Source organism: Choloepus didactylus, chromosome 1 (assembly GCF_015220235.1).
Source record: "Choloepus didactylus isolate mChoDid1 chromosome 1, mChoDid1.pri, whole genome shotgun sequence".
Lineage (NCBI taxonomy): Eukaryota > Metazoa > Chordata > Mammalia > Pilosa > Megalonychidae > Choloepus > Choloepus didactylus.
Genome location: NC_051307.1, coordinates 66,564,859 through 66,582,892, shown reverse-complemented (window position 1 = coordinate 66,582,892; position 18,034 = coordinate 66,564,859). Strand labels below are relative to the sequence as shown.

At 37.5% G+C, this 18,034-nt stretch overlaps 1 pseudogene; it reads right to left on the bottom strand.

The window, feature by feature from the left end:
• The window catches only part of LOC119514654, an 89,825-nt pseudogene extending 77,811 nt beyond the window's left edge, over positions 1-12,014 (bottom strand).
• Between the last annotated feature and the right edge of the window lie 6,020 nt (positions 12,015-18,034).

Sequence of the window (18,034 nt, the reverse complement as noted above, 5' to 3'; positions counted from 1 at the left end):
CAGCAGGAGGCCAAGGGATGGTGTGTGCAAGTGAGGTTGCCATGTGACACCAGGAATCTTAACCTCTTCAGAAGAGTGTGGCAATTATTGCAAATAATTACTTCCAGAAACAAATCTTCTTTTGGCAAGTCAGAGTTAATTTTTAAGTTTCAAAATTTCTGCTACCAAAATGCATATTGCAAAGAAATCATGAAGTATACTAAAATGATAACACTGGCTTGAATAAAAAACAATTTGAAAACTTCAAACCCAAGAAATAGTGAAGTACTGCAGTATAAAATCGTTGTTCTAATTAAATGCATCTTTCCAATTTTCACAATCCAGAAACAAGATAGCACAGTTTCTAAAATGGGTCCAAGAAATGAAACAGAAAGCCCAGAAGATATAAAATAAGTATTTATAATTTATAAATAATTGTGTTACAAAGCACACCCACATAAGTTTAAAGTGGCTTCTCTTCATGAATGCAAGACTTTTATTTCTCAATTCTGAACACCTGGAGAGTGATTGTCCTGAGGCACACTTTACGTTATATAGATACAGAAATGAATTGAATAATTAAAAAAGTGTTTCTTAATGGCTCCCAGGTGTAACCCTGCCCTACTGCCAATGAAATCCTGCTCTACATTGCAGCTTGAAACTGTTGCTACTACTAGAGGAAAGACTTATAAATTAAAAAAAAAAACAATAAAAATGTAAAAGAAGAAAATCTGTTCCATAGAAATAATGGGAAACATGATGGCCAGACATATTTGAAACAATTCCAATATATTTAGGTACGTTTTGTGTTAAAGATATTTTGGAAGACTGGTCAGGAATCATCATAATTATTCATCATGTTATTTGTATGGGAAAATATCTTCCAAGGTCTAACCAACTTAATTAAAAATGATTTTCACAATGCCACTGACTCCTCATCACTTGAAAAGAGTCTACTTAGATAATAAGTGAGTGACTTGGAAAAAAAGGAAATGATCCAGGATGCTTCCCTGCTGGCAGAGAATTGCACTAATATATCTTGCTAGTTTGTCTTCATTTGAAATGTCCTAAATTTCCTGGAGGGAGATTTTGGTGTGATTCCTTTTTCCCTCCTTCCATTCCAAATATATATCAAATGTCTGTAATGACAGGTTAACAAGGTGAGAGACAGAACAAGTGGTGTCCTTGAGATGAATCAACACAGTGCAGATTGGCCTTATCCTATATTCACCTCATGGGTCAAGTGACTGGGGCCTTTTTCTCAACTACATATTGAACCATGTAATAATTATGTTTTGAAAATTGAAACAGGTCAAATATTGGCTGTTTTATTCACTTCTGTTTTGATAAAATAATATTTTATTAGATGGACTCAGTTCCTTTCCAGCCCTGATATTCTATGGTTGTATGAGTCTATTCTTGGTGAAATCTAAGTAAATCTAAGAGCCATAGAGATAGTTCTGCACTTTCTGGAGACCAAGGTTAATCAGTACACAAGCAACTTCTGAAAACATTCTTGCCAATTGCTTTATATATATTTATCCTCATCTATACTCAACATAGGAAGTTGGGCTCCCAAAGATAGGCGGCTTGACATGTTTGACTTACACAACTGTGTACCATGGACCTTGGTAAATGATCTTCTATTTAAAGACAATACGTAGGTTAGAGTTTCTGTAGATTGAAAAAACAACAAAAGAAATGAACTAGAAGTAAGGTCATAATGGAGCTCCATGAATAAAGAAAAATATAAATCATGAACTAATTAAAGAAATAGGATTGTGATACATCTGAAAACATAAAGACTAATTAGTAGGAAATACAAATGAGTTTTTTCTGAAGAAAGGTGTAGCAGAGACTTTCATCCAACAGGGGACATATCCATAGACTATTCCAAATCAAAAATTGCACTGGTTAACTTGGCATTTCTCATATTACCCAAGCATAATGCCATAGATCACTTGTTGCTGAGTAATTTTGTTATAGTAATGACCCAACTAAAGCAATTATTAAAACAATAAAGTTAAATCACTGATGTTCAATGTGAACAACTGCTCATAAAGACAGTGGGTTTAGTAAAATGAAAAAATAGAAGGGAACAATCTTTATAAAAAAAAATTGGCCTTTTTATTTAGGAAAATCACCAGGAAAAAAAAAATACTGAATTGGATTAGCTCTAACAGGGGCAAGGCAGAATCAAGGAGCAAAGAACACAGGACAAGTTTGTTAAAGATGAGTTAAGAGATAGAGATGCAGAAAGAAATAGTTCTAAAACAAATGATCCATCAAGAATCCATACTCCCAAATATTAAGGACACATAAGTAGGAAACAGACAGCAAGCAAACAAAAAATCAAGTGAACCCAAATACCAGAGAGTAAGTAGGGCCAAGCAAATCCAAAGTAAAAGTCAAGGGTTCAGACTTTTAAGATGAAAGAGAAAAATAGAACACGTTAGTGATACTACCAATGATAAGGACTTTAACAATCTCAGAGGGAGGTTTTATGCTCCACCTGGACTAAGCTGCAAACAGCAGAGGGGAATAATGGAAATAACACTGGAGCAGGTGATTGTCGGAAATAAAGCGGTACCTGTAAGGGAGTAAACACTCACTCAGTTCTGGAGGAGAAAGGAATTTATTTATGATCTCGCAAGAAAGGGCATACAGCCAAAAACGTGGTAGGCTGGCGCGAGAGAGGAAGAAAATGGTGATCTTTTAATCTCCTATTCCCAATGCGCAAGACCCTCTCCTGTTTCCCCATTGGCTGGGTACTACAGAAGTTACAGCCTATCCGAGAGAACTAACTAGCCCATCTTTGAGATTTTAATTTGTACAGCCTATCTGAGAGAGCCAACTAGCTCATTATAAGAGATTTTGAATTGATCAGCCTATCCAAGAGAGTTCATTTGGTTTAAATTTCCTGCTGGGAGTTCCCGCCTCTGATTTTACCTCATATCTCTTTACATTCCAGTAACCATGGTTACTTTTCCATATAAGGAGCTGGCACAGATTCTCTCTTTGTTCCCTTTACCACAGGGCCTGTTTAAGCCGGTTCTGCCTCTATTTTCCCTATTCCGTGCTGTCTCTATGTGAAAGCTAAACTTATCCCTTTCTTACAGTGATGAAAAGACCAAGGATAAGGAAGGCACTTTCTGACTGACTACACTCAGTAAAGAAAAACTCAGTAAGAAATGCTAAGTGTACTAATTTTATAACAAAAACATGACTTAGGATTTTTCAGAAAAGAAAAACAATAAAATTGATATTAACATGAACTTGTTTAACTTACATTAGAAATGAAGTTCCTGTTGGAATGTCTAAGTCAGGAACAATGGCTAAGGGAATAGACAATTAAAACAGGGATTAGAGGACCATCTCTCAAAGAACATACACTTTTGTGGTGAATTAAAATAGAGTTCCTCAATAACTGTAACAAACACATTATAAATATGGGTCCAAAGAGATGTAGAAACACTTTAGGATTTGAGAAAAAAAGATATTCTGCTTTTCTCATCTGAAGGAATTAGGGCTATTGCTGAATAACAAACCACTCCAAAACTCAATGGCTTAATAAAGTACCTACTTATTATTTCTCACATCATCTTCATAACAAGGAGAAACTTGAATGTATAATAGCTATGAAAATGGAAAAAAGAGAAAACTGTATAAGGGCAAATAAATTGTGGTAAATCCAGGAAATGGACTACTTAAGTGACAAAGTGAATGAATTACATATACAAATATTCACAGGAAAAATATTCTAAACACGTAAAGAAAATAAGTTTCAGAAGAAAAGTTACATTGTGATAGCTTTTATATACTTTAAAAACATAAAAATCAACATTAAATATTGGTCCAGAATAACCATATAAGTAGAAAAGATATAAAACATATTATTCTGATAAATGACAAAGTTTTCAGTTACTTCTGGAGATAAGAAGAGGAAACATGCACCAAGCCAGAGTGCTCCAAAATTCATGAGGCAAACACTGAGAACACTGAAAGAAATAGATAACCTCTACAATAATAGTTGGAGACTTCAATACACCAGTCTCATCAATGGATAGAACATCTAAACAGAGTATCAATAAGGAAGCAGAGATGTTGAATTCTATGATAAATGAGCAGACTTGACAGATATTTATAGAACACTACACCCCACAACAGCAGGATACACTTTTTTCTCAAGTGTTCATGGAACATTCTCTAGGATAGACCACATTTTGGGTCTTAACACCAGTCTCAACAAATTTAAAAATATTTATATTATACAAAACACTTTCTCAGATCATAATAGAATGAAGTTGGAAATAAATAACAGGCAGAAGGTCATAAAATTCACATATATGTGGAGGCTAAACAACACCCTCTTAGAAAACTAGTGGGTAAAGGAAGAAATTACAAGAGAAATTAGTAAATACCTCAAGGCAAATGACAATGAAAACACAACATATCAAAACATATGGGATGCAGTTAAGGCAGTGCTGAGAAGGAAATTTGTTGCCCTAAAAACCTATATTAAAAGAGAAGAGAGAGCAAAAATTGAGGAATTAACTCTCCACCTGGAGGAACTAGAGAAGAAACAGCAAACTAACCCCAAAGCAAACAGAAAGGAAGAAATAACAACGATTAGAACAGAAATAAAAGAAATTGAGAGCAGGAAAACAATAGAGAAAAACAACAGAACCAGAAGTTGGTTCTTTGAGAAAATCAATAAAATTGATGGACTGATAGGTAGGCTAACAAAAGAAAAAGAGAGCAGATGCAAATAAATACAATCAGAAATGGGAAAGGAAACACAACTACTGACCATGCAGAAATAAAGGAGATAAATGAGAAGATACAATGAGCAAGAATATGCTAATAAACCAGACAACTTAGATGTAATGGACAACTTCCTAGAAAAACAAAAACAACCAACATTGACTCAAGAAGAAATAGATGACCTCAACAAACCAATCACAAGTAAAGAGATTGAGTCAGTCATCAAAAAGCTCCCAAAGACAGAGCGGCAGGGCAAGAAGGCGGAGTGGTGAGGTGCATGTTTTACTTACTCCTCTGGGGCAGTTGGTAGATAACTAGGAACTGCATGGACCGGACACCACAGAGGAATTTGAATTTGGACATACTTCATACGACTCTCACAAACAAGAGGAGTAGCTGAGGTCAGTGAAATCTGTAAGTTCTTGTGGCCAGGGGCCTGCGCCCGTCCCTGCCAGGCACATTCCCAAGGGAGGAGGGGCTGTCAGTGCTGGGAACCAGGAGAGAGAACTGCAGTTGCAGCACTGATTAACAAACTCAGATTGCTGATCAAAAACTCCAACCATAGATAAACTGAGACCAGACAGCAGAGAATCTGGAAGCAGTCAGCCCAGTGGAAAGAGATAGGACTAGAAAAAAACAGCAAGAATAATAAAAATAGAGACTGTTGGAGTTGGGGTAAACATAATACAGAGAAAGGCCAGGCTCAAACAGAATCAGGCACATATGCAAATTCAGTGGGTTGGGACCCTTCTCTGAAAAACCATTTTTTCTGGTTTCTTGATTGTTCCTTAATCACCCTTAACTACTTGTCTTTTTGCATCTCAATAACCCATCAGAAGGGAAAGGACTATAAATAGTCTATACTGGGCCCTTCTTTTTCTTTTTTCTTTTCTTTTCTTTTTTTTTTTTTAATCTTTTTCTCTTTTTTAAAAAACTAACTATTCTAAGAATCTAAGAAGCCCATTACAGAAAGCCTCAAAGACTTGCAATTAGGGCCCAGGCAAGAGCAGACTTAAGATAGCTCTGAGAGACAGAGCAATAAGTCTAGTGGCAGAAAAAATTTACTAAAGACCATAACTTCCCAAGTAAAGGGGGGTGTGACCCAGCTCCGGTGGCAGCCCACCTTTGGGGAACTCAGGCCCAAGGGGCTGGAATTCAGAAAGCAGCTTCAGTCATCTGTACCCCCAAAAGGGTCAGGGTCGCCAGGAGAGCTAAAGGCTCCATACCTTCTCACACTGGTGGGGGAGCTGTGGGGTGGCAAACACCACCTGCTGGACAGGGTAGGAAAAGCACAGAGTCTAGAGGCCTCACAGGAGGGTCTCATTCTCAAGGAAACTCCAAATTCTCCTCCTGAGACCTAGGCCTCTCTGGAATGGGAAAACCTGACTGGGGTTGACCATATCTGAGGAGACCCTCACACAAAAAGGCTACACAGAGGCAGAGCAAGAAGCAGAAAAACAAGAGGTGAAAAAGCCCAATCAACTAAATAGAACCTAAGTTAGAGGCCTAGAATAAGCTGAACTAAACACCAAAGGTTAGAGAACAAAGCCAACCAACAAGAAAACCTTAGGTGAAAGAGTGAAAATGAGCTCCAGAATAAACTAATCAAGAAGGTCAGATGCCTAGAAAGCTCAAGATAACAAGCCATACTAGGAAACATGAAAATATGGACCAGCCAAAGGAACAAACTAATAGGTCAACCAAGATACAGGAGTTGAGGCAAAGCATATAGGTAAAATATTAAGACCCAACAAAACTGGGTGATGGTAGATAGATGTCCATTATGGTTTTCTCTATATTTTGATCTATTCTTAAAACATTTCACAAATAATGTTTTAAAAATGGTTCTTATTTAGAGAACAGTATTATCAACAGAATATGAAGCATAATTAAATCTGTTAAAGGCTTCCTTAAAAAAGATGGAATTCTTTCTACTCAGTCTGACACTGCTCTTATATATGTAAAGCTGTTGTTTATTTCATGATACTTAAGTATGTCATAAAATCTTTGAAAGAATTATAAGATTTATAGAGAGCTTAAAATCAAGCACTGAAGACAATATGTTACAGACTACTGCAGATGTCCTAAGTTCAAATAATATTTTAATGAAAAATTGTGTGTAGGGTATGGCCTGGAGCAAGAAAGGACAGTTGAATGGATTTGCAACATGGCTTTAAAATAAATAAATAAATCTACCCACTCAAGTCTGTGAACATGCTGTTTTTTCCTGCAGATATTTTGAATTTAAATATAACCATAAACTTAACACAGTGTTGCAGATGAGGTAAAATTCTGTCATTTGTATAATTTCGTGTGAATAGTGAGAAAATTCAATGGCTATCAGGCTTACTGAAGAAAGAATATTATGTTCTAGAGGCTTAGCTTTGAGAAAACAGGGTGTTAAAATGCATGCTAATAAGTCTGCTTGAGGGACTGGGGAAAAATACAGAAATATTAAACTTCCCCACCTGGGGAATTCCTGATATTCTCATAAGCATTGGGACTACCAATTTAATAGGCCAAGCCCTGGATCTTGGGGCTTGCCCATATGAAACTTATTCCCACAATGATGAAGCTAAGCCTAGTTATAAATATGCTTAAGAGTCACCCTAGAGAACATCCTTTGTTGCTCAGATGTGGCCTCTCTAAGCCAGCTCTGCAGGTAAACTCACTGCCCTCCCCACTATATGGGACATGACTCACAGGGGTGTAAATCTCCCTGGCAATATGGGGCTTATCTCCCAGGGATGACCCTGGACCCAGCATTTTAGGATTGAGAAAGCCTTCTTAACCAAAATAGGGAAGAGAAATGAAACAAAATAAAGTTTCAGTGGCTGACAGATTCCAAATGGAGTCGAGAGGTCATTTTTGAGGTTATTCTTATGCATTACAGACCTATATACCTTTTTAGTTTTTAGTGCATTGGAATGGTTAGAAGGAAATACCTGAAACTGTTGAACTGCAATCCAGTAATCAAGATGCTTGAAGATGACTGCATAACTATATAGCTTTACAGTGTAACTGTGTAACTATGAAAACTTTGTGACTGATACTCCCTTTTTCCAGTGTATGGACAGATGAGTAAGAAAACAAAGACAAAAAATAAATAACTAATAGGAAGGGATCAGGGTTATGGGATGTTTGGGGTGTCCTTTTTTCCTTTTTATTCTTTTTTTTTTTTTTTTTTTGGAGTAATGAAAATGTTCAAAAATTGGTTCTGGTGATGAATACACAGCTATATGGTATATATGATACCATGCACCATTATTTGTACACTTTAGATGTGTATCTGGTATGTGAATATATTTCAATAAAATTGCTTAAAAATGCATGCTAATATATTCTTTATGTCAAATAGGAAATACAAGTATAGTACGCTCTACTTACTCTCACAAATGTGAGGATCTCTAAGGGTATCACACACATATGGTATAATATAAGCAATATCTCTTGGAAGCAACCTACCAAAAACCTTGTTCTTTACTGACCAGTCTCATCTCTGAAAATCCCATAAGCTGTAGGATTGGTTGTGGTACAGTGAGGAGGCCTCTGAGTGGATTTTCACTTTTCTCTTTTCTGTCCTATAGAAAACAAAATCAAATGGTACTAAGAAAAGGAGAGGCACTTGAAAAGAGTGTCAGAAAATGAGTAAGAAAACAAAGATGCTCCTGGAGTGATGAGGACAACCTGCATCAGACTCCTTTTTTTGCCTATGGATTCAGAGGCATGAGGAACCAAAAGTGGCCTAGTGGCAGTCTTAACATCCAGTTCAATGGAATCATTGTGCCTCCTGGTGGAAACACTCTACCCTTCATAACTAAGCCCTCTAAACCAGCAGAGCCTAAGATCGCAGAGACAAGAAGGAAAAGTTTTGCAGGTGGACCACAAGGTAGGGAATAGTGAGTGGTGCTACTCCTATTTCCACCCCCTGATTCCTGGGCTCATGAATTCTGGATATGGGGGAAACAACACTATATAGGGGACAGAGTCAGAAAATATACAGCCTCCTGGAGAACAGTGTCCCAGCACTGCAAGCTATTGCCACCCAGTTGGCAACATAATTGAGTTTTCAATAGTTAATTCCACCCTTCTATCAATCACCTGTTTCAGGATGGTGGGGCACAGGGTAAGACCAGTGAATTCCAGGGACAAGGGTGCATTGCCACACTTCATTTGCTATGAAGTTATTTCCTTGATCATGAAGCAATATTGGGTGGAGTACCATGATATTGAATAAGGCATTCTGTAATCCCCAGATGGTAGTTTAGGAAGAAGCATTATTGAAGGGAATGCAAATCCATATCTAGACTAAGTGTCTATTCCAGTAAGAACAAAATATTGCCCTTCTATGATATAAGTGGTCCAATGTAATCAAACTGCCAACAGGTTAGCTCCCTGATCACCTTGTGGATTGGTGCCATATCAGGGTCTGAGTGTTGGTCTCTACTGCTTAAAGATTGGACACTCAGCAGTGGCTGTAGCCAGATCAGCTTTGGTGAGAGAAAGTCCATGCTGCTGAGCCCATACATTATCTCCATGCTTACCATCATGGCCACTTTATTCATGAGCCCATTGGGCAATGACAGGAATAATTGGGGAAAGATGCTTACTGGCATCCACAGAACAGGTCATCCTACCCACTTGATTATAAAAGCCCACATCTGCTGAGGTCAGCCTATGGTGAGCATCCACATGGGACACAAATATCTTCATGTTCTTGACCCATTCAGAAGGTCTATACATATACCTCTTTCCCAACCACCTTGTCTCCACTTTTACAATCATGTTCCTTTCGAGTCCCTGACCATCCATCATCTAAAATTGACCGTTCAAACCATTGCCCATAGCCTACAAATCAGTATACAAATGTACCACTATCCATTCCTTTTTCCAAGAAAAGTGGGCAACCAGGTTCACTACTCAATGTTTTGATCACCAGGAGGATATCCCTTTGCCACTGTCCTTCAGGGATGTCTAAGAAGGGGGCTGTTTTGCTGCAGTTCTCCACTTTTGAGTGGTACCTGAAAATCAGGCACAACCATCTATAACCAGACCCAAGTTTTCTCTTCCTCAGTCAACTATGGCCACTTGGAGAATGAGGAATTCTCTGAGAGGCCATAGCTGTGAACTGGGAAAGAGAAGGTAATGTGGTAGGAGTAGGGGTCATGGACATTTTTAGGCCCCTTCCTCCTGTTCTTTTACGGCCTACTCAATCTGATATTGTATATACCATTTCCCTTTGATGACAGAGTGCTGTTGTGTACACTCAAGTTTATGGCTTGGTGGTTCAGACAATGCCCAGGTCATAATGGGCAGCTCAGATGTCACAGTAACTTGGTGGCCCATGATCAAGCATTTAGTCTCTAATGAAGCCCAGTAGCAAGGTCAAAAGCTTTTTTCAAAAGGAGAATAATTAACTGCAAGGGGTGGCAGGGCTTTGCTCCAAAGTCCCAAGGATCTGAGTTGTGATTCTCCTATAGGACCTGCCAAAGGCTCCAGACAGCATCTCTATTTGCTATTAACACTTAAAACATTATTGGATCTGCTGGATCATATGGCCCAACTGGCAGAGCAGCTTGAACGGCAGCCTGGGTCTATTATTGCAGAGCCTCTTCTTGTTTCAGTCCCCGTTCAAAACTAAAAGCTTTTCTGGTCACTTGGTAAATGGGCCATAATAGTATATCCAAATGTGGATAGTGTTGTCTCCAAAATCCAAAGAGGCCAACTAGGCATTGTGTCTGTTTTTAGGTTGTAGGAGGAGGCAGATGCAACAGCTTATCTTTCACCTTAGAAGGGATATCTCAACCTGCCCCCACACCACTGAAAACCTATAAATTTAACTTAGGTGGAAGACCACATAATTTTTGTTGAATTTATTTCCCACCCTCTAACTGGCAAAAAGTCTCATCAATAAGTTTAGAGTGGTTGCTACCTCTTGTTCTCTAGACCAAACATCATAATGCCATCAATGCAATGGACACAAGCATTGTGGAAGGGAAAGGCAGTTAAGTTTCATGCAGAACAAATTATGAAATAGGGCTGAAGAGCTGATATAATCCTGAGGTAGGACAGTGAAAATCCATTCTGACCTTGCCATCTCAAAGCAAGCTGTTTCTAATGGTCTTTATTAACCAGTATCAAAAAAAAAAGGCATTGTCAGTTTCATGCCACATGCATGGTATTTGCAATCAGAATCCCCAGCTGTTAAGTTTAGCATAATCTACTATCATCCTTGAAGATCCATCTTTTTTCTGCATGGGCCAAATAGGAAAGTTAAGTTAGGGTGTGGTAGGAATCACCACCCCTACATTCTTCAAGTACTTGATAGTGGCACTAATGTGTATTGTGGTTTTGCTTCTGGTTTACTATTTTGCTAAATAGAGGTAGTTCTAGCGGCTTCAACTTTGCCTTTCCTACCATAATAGTCCTCACTCCACAATGCAAGGAATGAAGGTGGGTATTCCTCCAGTTGCTGACTATGTCTGTTCCAATTATGCATACTGGAACTGCAGAAATATCCACAGAAAGGGTTTAGAGACACACTAGACACACTGTAAGATGGACCTGAAATTAAATCACCTGGCTTGCATAGACCCCTGCTCTGACTGGTGAACCACAGTGATGTTTAGAATCTCCTGGAATTAGTGTCAGTTCAAAGCCAGTATCCAAAATGTCTGATCTTTTCCTTTTTCCCAAAGTACAGTCACCCTAGTAAAAGGCTCCCCTTCAGGGAAGTCTGGGAGAAATCTTAACAGTATAAACTTTTGGCAATGTATCAGGGTCCTTCCCCAAGGATACCCAGCCTTCTCTTCATTCAAGGGGCTCTGGGTCTGTAAACTGTCTCAAATATGGAATTGACTTGAATGAGGGACAATGATCCTATGTCTCGTGATTCAGGTTAGACTTTTGTTCACTTGACCTATAAATATTCTACTTATACAGATCAAATAAGAAATTAGTAGACTGTCCACTTCACTTCTAGGTACCCCATGATAAACTAGCCAAACCCATAGGTCTCTGAAAGTCAGAATATTCTAATTACTACTTTCACTCTGCTGTCCAGTGCAGTAGCTACACCCCCCTTGTCTTTGGTGATTAAGTGCTGCCAATTGGCTTCTGCCAACCCAGAATCTGATCACCCCCATTGCATTTAAGGGTCTTGGTTCAGGGGCAGTATGTCTGACAAGAATACCTGGCCTGTAGATAAGAGTGACCACAGAACTCTTCAGGGATGCCGGCTCTCTTCTCACAAATTTGTTCTTCACAACCATGGTGAAAGGTGTATCCTGTGGACACTACTAGTTTGGATGAGCAGATCTTATATGATAAATCCACTCTAACTTCCCAATCTCTCTAAGCCTTTGAATACAATTTTATACATTATACCAAGGGAGCTCTAGCATTTTAACTTGATTTCATGTAGGGCACTTTTTGGTTCATATTTCAACCTGCCAACCAGTTAGAGCCCTTTCTAATCCCTCAAGCTGCAACACTGAATCCAGACTCTCTGCTTAGTGGGCCCGTGTCAGTAAATTCAGCCTAATCCAACTTTTTGTTCCTTCCACTATTATCCACTTAATATCTGTCCGCAAACATATTCACTTGATTCTCCTGTATAAATTTGAAAAAATCATGCGGTTCTTTTGCAGTACAGCACAACTCCTCATGGATCACACTTTGTATCTCAACTTTTGGAGCCTTCTGGAACTTTAATTGTAGACCTGAGAGAAATTAGGAGTGTCTTACAAGCCGTTTACCTCAGGGGATTCCATTAGAGGTTCATTTGGCAAAGCAGGGTTAATCTCCTCAGTTGGAGTTGGGAAGACTGTTTTCTAGGGGGAGGCTGTTACAGGTTTATCCAGCAAAGAAGACTCCAAAGAATTTATGGGTTCAATGCCTCCATTCTCATCCTGACCTGCCCATATGTCCCTATTCCAATTTTCAGAATTCCATCTTTTCCCAATAAATACCCACACTTTAACAGCAGACACCCTGAAAGGTTGAGAATTCAATTTGCATTGCATCTTAGCTACTCACGTGATTAGATTCTGTGTCTGGTTTTCAGAAGACTCAAATCTGTGCCAATAAGAAATAAGTTCTTCTTTCAGGGCACACACAGGAAATTTCCTGTCGTTCATATGGCACTTGAGCTGGGAATTTGAAACCATGAGCTCACTGATTCCCTTAACAACTTTATCTAGCATAATTAGGAACAACCAGCCAAACTCATTACACAGTTTAGCATGACAAAAATACACTAAAGTACCAATACAGCACCACCAGAGCCTCTTATAAGCATTTGAGTAAGTGTATCCAAAAGTGACATTTTGTGTATCACTATTGTCAAATCATGTCATGGGCTATTAGTAGAAAGTTGATAATTGAAAATAGAGTCATTGATGCCTTTAAATCTAATCCAATTAGAGAACCAATTACCAAACTTCCAGAACCAATACAGAAATCTCATCCTTAAGATTCTGTTTTTCAAGAACCACTCTCAGTACTAAAATCAGTATTATTCAGGGCTCTCCAAAGAAACAGAATGGACAGGATAATTTTACTATGTGATTTACTATGATGAATTGGCTCACACAACCATGGCAGCAGGCAAGTTCAAATTCCATAGCGTAGGCCACAAGCTGGAAACTCTGATAAAAGTGATTCTGAAGTCTTGCAAGTCAGTATTCCCCAGAGAAAGCTGGCTGACTGAAGTTGAGGCAGAAATTCCTCTTTCTTAAATCTTCAGTTCTATCTTTTAAGATCTCCAACTGATTGGGTAAGGACTCCCCACTTTGCCAAAGTCAATCTCCTTTATTGACCATAGATGCAATCAGCCATAGATTATAGATGAAAATCTTCTACGAAATACCTTCATAGTAACAATGAAGTCATTGCTTGCTTGATCAAACAACTGAACAAAATAACCTAGCCATGTTGTCAAATGAAATTAATCATCATAGTGGTATATGGAGAAATAAAGGGTATAAGGAAGTGGGAAATTTCCTTATCTGAGTAGCTTGTGAAGGAGAAAACAGCCAAGGGAGGTGACAAATAGATTAAATTCAGAGTGAACCAGAAATTGGAATTAGAGGTGACTGTAAGTCTTGGGAATTTACAAAAAAAATGTTGGGAAAAGCATTGGATTTCTTATTGGGCATAAATTAAGGGGTGCAAATCAATTTTATGCAGCTCAAAGGAAAGAGTAACCTCAAATAATGTCATGATTGTAGTCAGAAACAAAGAAAATCCATCTACTTCCCAGAGTATACCTAATCAACTCCAAAAATGTAACTATAAAAATAAATAGCAATCCTATTTTGTAAATGTTACTTATAGCATAGCTACTTCTGGAAAGAAACATTGCAGATTTCTCTATATAACTAAGCCTTTTTCCATGTCCCAATAGGAAAACATCATAAATATGTGAGTTCTACATTTTCTGAAATAATTAAAACTTTACCACTGAGACTGTGGCCCATATGAAGATCATAAAATAAGCAGAGTAGCTACACAGTCCTCAAGTTCAAGAAGAGAACTAACCCCAAAGGAAGTTCTTACTAAGCTGACATTTCCTCTTAAGGAAGAGTGAGGCTCAGGCTTATCAATACTTGGTGCCCAGTGCTTTCAATATCATAACACACCTGATGGAAAATGTCTCTTCCAATTTTGAGGTTAGAAGACTTCCATTTTTGAGTGTTGCAAATCTCATTCCATATTCTAGGATAGAAATGGCATTTACTTTTAGAGAAGGCCTCCATCTGATCTGCTTGGGGGGGTCACTTAATTGAACCCTTTAATATGTATAACAAGCCTCTCTTGTTCTTGAGTAAAACTTGAGAGAGAGGGTTTTAATCTCTGGTCTGTTAAAGACCAGTTAAATAGGTTTCTTTAGCAGATGAGTATACCCATGTTGAGTTAGAGAAAGGCTTTATTTAATTATTAATTTACTTTATGTTTCCCTCTCAAATAATCTGGACTTTAAAAATCATTAGTACTTAGGAGACATGCATTCTTCTGAGGAAGTATTGGCAGGAATATTAGCACCCAAGATTAGATTTTGCCTGCAGAACTATAAAGTCCCAATCTTGCTTTCACCTAATATAACAGGAAAAACTATGTAAAGGAATTGGCATTGGCTTGTCCCAGCTCTAAATTAGACTAAGAAAATTAATGGTATAATTTATATTTAAATTACTCAGTTTTGGTAAATATATTATAGAATATATTTCTTGACTTACCTGGTAAATAAAATTCACTCCACACATTTGGAGGAAAGGGCAGTTAAAGGTGTGAAGAAGTTGGGGGAATTTCTCCAGAAAAAAATGTGCATGATAGGAAGGAAAACTTATACTGGAGGAAAGAACTTCTGCATTTCTTGGGAGCTGTGTTGGTTTGAAGCTATGTACCCCAGAAGAGGCCACGTTCTTTTAATCCAGTGCTGTGGGTATAGACCTATTGTAAATGGGAAATTTTGGTTAGGTTATTTCAACTGAGATGTGACTTACCCCATTCAAGGGGGTCTTGACCCTTATTGTACCAAGCTGGTGAAGCAGAAGCATATGGTTAAACAGTGCAAAATGAGCACAAGTTACCCATGGAGTGCATCTGCTTTAAATAGACACACCATGCCCACAACAGGACCAGGTACTTCTACAGTGAATGGCCAGCATTTTACTCTTGAGTGACAAATGTAGAAGAACTCTACCTGACTTGAGCCTTCCTTTTGCACAACCCAGATTTTTAATCTCCATGCCACCCTCATCTCTACCCTGCTACTGTCTCTGGCATCCATTTCCAAGGTGCCCTTCACACTCAAGGCCTGAGTTACTTGCAGCTTTCTTGGTTTTCCAATTTTGATATCACTGTCCAGGTTTGCTCCTCAGAGTGCTTTAGGATTGTACTCCCTAAGCTTCAATCTTCTGGGGATCATTGGATCTAGATAATACACCTAAGGTGAGGTATCCAGCCTGGATAGAAGAATTTAAATCTAAACCATGAATGACCAATACCAGAGTTTCCAAAGCAAAATCATGAATAATTCAGTAATTAAATATAAACTCCTTTCTAAATATACTAATATAATTGGGATATAGAAGTCTTAGAATTTTTTCATAGAAATCAATTCCAGTGAGTGAATCTTAAGAGGCCAGAGATCAAGAGAATTAATGGAAGGAAGAGGCTGCAGGGGCCAGGAGCAGATCAGAACACTGACATCCATAAATCAATCTCTTTAAATTATTATTTCACTAATGAAGAGGGGCTATTGACACAATTCTGAGAGAAATCTCCTTGTATCCCTGACTGAACTCTCAGATTAATCTATTGCTTAACTTCAATATTTCTCTGAAGCAAATTTTATAGTTTATGAGTTTTCATTTCATTTTTGAATCATAAAGGGGTATCTGATATTTTCCTCTTGATATCTTTCATAGTGGATTTGTTTTTAGTCTCCTTTTCTCTAATGTAAATGATATTGGCTCATCTCCACTTTATATGCTTTTTTAGCCTCCAAGCATTCTATACATCTTTTTGCCTGTGCTCAAAGACATCTAGCCACTTCTTCAAAAGTAAAATATACTAATAATAACATATTATTATTTTTAAAATCAGTGCCAAATAATCCTTGCCTCACTTATTTATTTAAGTCCTTTGACTTAAAACACTCACCCTGAATGCAATTTGGTCTTTTTTTTTTTTTTTTTTAAGAAATCTGATAAGTAGTATAAAAGAAATACTTTTTTTTCCCTAGAATGCTGTTAATTTTTCAACAAACACCAAAGCCTTGGTGGTTGGATTTATTTATTCTTCTTAAATCCTTGTTGCTTACTGATTTATACCATTAGGTAATCAGAGATTTTCTCTTCTGTAAAGAGTGAGTGGGATCCATGAGAGATTCACATGATACACACACTTCTGGAAGGGAGCAGGAGGCCAAAGGGATTGTGGATAGAAATTATAGGTAAGGGAAATGGTAAAAAACAAGTTGTTTAAAGGAATTTATTGAACAATTTATTGACAAGTTTTAGCTTGAGTCATTTACAAGATGTAAACCTAAGGGGTTTTAGAGACCTGCAAGTTCAATACAAGCTGACAATATGAGGAGATAGCCAAAAAAATCTAACTCAATTTTAGGTTATAATAATTTAAGAATAGTTTCAAGTACAAGAAGGTAATGGCCCTAATGGCTTCTGCAATGATTAGACTCTACTCAAATTATACTCAGTTCTGAGTTCCTAAGTCATTTTATAAAGATGAGGTAGAATAGGCAAAGAATTAGGGTTTGTTTATTACCTACTATATTCAAACCACTAGATTGACATATATAAACTAACACATGAAACGTAACACTTAATTCAACCATTTGGTATATTACTTTTCTCTTTTGGATATCAGGAAACTCATTGAGACTAAGTGATAGAGCTTGTAACTGAACTAAAATCTAAAGACTAAATCTATGTTCTTGCAATTTTAGTACTGAAAATTAAAGCAACCTACATGCCCAAAAATGAGAGAAATATTGAAATAATTATTCCAAATACATGCAATAGATCTATCAACGCATTTCCCTTTTCAAATGTTACCTTTCTCTAATTTCCATCACGAAGGAGAAGCATTGACTCCTATCCTGCCTAGTTGGTCAACTTGGAAGGGTGTCTAAGCACTCTGAGTCTTCATGGCTGATACCAGCTCTGTGACCACTCTGTGACTATAAGGAGGTTTCCTCTTTTAATGAAGGGCTGGGCTGATTAAAAGGAATCGTAATATAAGACTAAAAGCTTAAAGCTATTTGGCAATTATTACTGTTCCTATTTCCCAAAGGAAAATAATTCAATAAGTTAAACCTTTCCCAGAAGATTCCTTTGAGTACATATTATACCATGCTTCCGAGCTCTAGCCGCCTTTCCAGGGTAGGGTATATGGACAAGAGAGTTTATGTTAAAAAGAAGTTTATTTTGGCACATCTATCATACTTCTATGTATTAATAGGGGAAAAAACTTGTGATAATTTCTCTAGTGGCCCTCAATATAGAAAATATTTCTGTTTGAATGTGTTTGATAACTTGTGAACAGTTTTAAAACAGGAACTCATTCACCATGAGATAAATTAATTGGGGGTTAGAAGTATTTAAATAATATTCTGTTTATCGTTTTGTTTCTTTCTTGAGATTTATTTTTTTCTGAATTTATATTAATTCTCAATTTATAAATTATGATGACATAAATTTATAAGTTTATAAACTTTGAATATTCTCTCAACTGTAAATTCTCTCTACTGCTGCTTTTATTTCTA